Source organism: Frankliniella occidentalis, unplaced genomic scaffold (assembly GCF_000697945.3).
Source record: "Frankliniella occidentalis isolate FOCC.00 unplaced genomic scaffold, Focc_3.1 Scaffold21, whole genome shotgun sequence".
NCBI classification, from domain to species: Eukaryota; Metazoa; Arthropoda; class Insecta; order Thysanoptera; family Thripidae; genus Frankliniella; species Frankliniella occidentalis.
In genome coordinates this window covers 2,387,272-2,389,156 of record NW_026267151.1, presented here as the reverse complement: position 1 = coordinate 2,389,156, position 1,885 = coordinate 2,387,272, and the positions used below count along the sequence as shown (strand labels likewise).

The following is a 1,885-nucleotide window of genomic DNA, read 5'->3' as shown; positions in this document are numbered from 1 at the left end:
CCCCCCTTCCCCCAGGGGCGGGACGTGTATAATGCTTAAAGCGTGGCTAATTCGACCGCAGATCAGCCAGTGATGTCTCTATTGTATGCAAAGCCGCGTGGCGACGGCACGCGCGAAGCATGGCGTAAATTCGTGGCCTACGGCGGGAGAAAACAACACCAGCTCAGTTACCCCCTCCTCCTCCCCTGGCTCATAGATTTAGCCCGGGCGGCTGCCGGCGATAACTCATCCCCTGATCGACAGGCCGGCGGTGCAAGGCTCATGGTGTGCCGTTGATGCTCATCATTTGCACCTCGCCGACCGACATGTACATTGGCGAAGCCCGGATGCACCTCCCGGTCGTGGTTTCGACTCGAGTGATGTTTGAAACGCATTGACACGCAGCGCCAGCCGTAAGGGATGGTGCACAAATTACGTTATTTTTGACGGGTGGGGTTCTTTTATCGCGGCATCATATCTGAACTCAGCGTTGCAAACGGAAGTTTTTGGGAGACCGTGATTTTGTATCCCCGTTTTTTTTTCAGGTGGGGTAACTCTTTCATGGCATCCACAAAGCTTCCCCTTTCAATCCTGATCACGAATAGAGGGCCGTGATAAAAGTACCCCACATCTGAAAATGACGTATTTTGTGCAAGATTCCTAACGCTCTGGTCGGGGGCGGCCGGCCAGCCCTGCGGCGCGCTGGTGATTGGGGTTCGCGCCGCTCCCACAGAACAAGGAGCTGTCATTAAATTGGGACGCCGCCGCCGCCGCGCGCCGCGTCATATCACGTGACACGAGACGTGACGTGATCGTGACAGGCGCGCCAATCAGCGAGTCGAGTGTGGTGCGGGGCTGTTCGACGCACGGAGCCGGTCGCGTCCGTCCTGTGGTCAGCGCCACGCTTGAGCCCGCCCGACACTGAGGCAGACCATACGCAGACATTATGCTCACAATAACGCACAATAACATACATAATAATATTACACTATAACCAAGGGCAATAAGCTGTATCGCAGTACAATACATATTAAAAAGCAGGTTTCAGTTAAACTTCGAAACCCACCAGTTTCAACGTTAAACTGCAAAACTGAACGAACAGTCGTTTAAAGCTGCAAATATTTTTACAAATTTATTCCCTAATTGCGAATAAGGTTCACAGAAATCGTCAGGAATACATAAGCTGCGTACAGAAAAAAGTTCAAAACAGTAAGTGTGTGCAGTCTGTACGGTTTCGTGCAATGATTTTTTGACGTTGGAGGGCGAGAGGGAAGTCTCTGCTGTCCTGCACCGCCGAGCCCAAACACGCCCCGGCCCGACCCACCCGCGCACCCATAATGCTGCGCGTCGGACAGTGATGTGACCGCTGCGGCGCGGCAACCAACCGGGTAAAAATAATAGAGGGCCACACGACCAGAGCGTGTCGGGGCGGCGACCAGGGCAAACTCAGAGGCCGGTGTCTGTGATGTTGGTTGATCCACTACCAACACTATAAACTCTATACTAATAAAATTTGGCCACCAGCGTTGTCTTGCACCATACGCACGATAGTGTAAAAGATGACGCCCAACGTGGGGCTCGAACCCACGACCCTGGGATTAAGAGTCCCATGCTCTACCGACTGAGCTAGCCGGGCTGATGGGGAGAGGAGGTGACGCATCAGAAGTGGTCAGGCGACGCGCAGCGGATAGGCGAGGGGGGGAGAGGGGAGCGTGCAGCTGGCGCGAGTATTTTCCCGCCGTTTTTGCCTTGGCTGCGGCTCGGCTCGGCGCGGCACGACTGACGCAACGTTGTCCACCGAGCAGTCCCGCGGCCCGCGGATAGTTCCTTTGTCTCGACTCGAGCGCTTCATCTCTCTCTCTCTCTCTCTCTCTCTCTCTCTCTCTCTCTCTCTCTCTCTCTCTCT

At 54.7% G+C, this 1,885-nt stretch overlaps 1 non-coding gene across 1 annotated transcript; it reads right to left on the bottom strand.

Annotated features, from left to right (window-relative positions):
* Positions 1 to 1,542: 1,542 nt before the first annotated feature.
* Positions 1,543 to 1,615, bottom strand: Trnak-cuu (transfer RNA lysine (anticodon CUU)). The gene has a single exon. It is a non-coding gene; the product is annotated as a tRNA-Lys (tRNA).
* Positions 1,616 to 1,885: the final 270 nt, after the last annotated feature.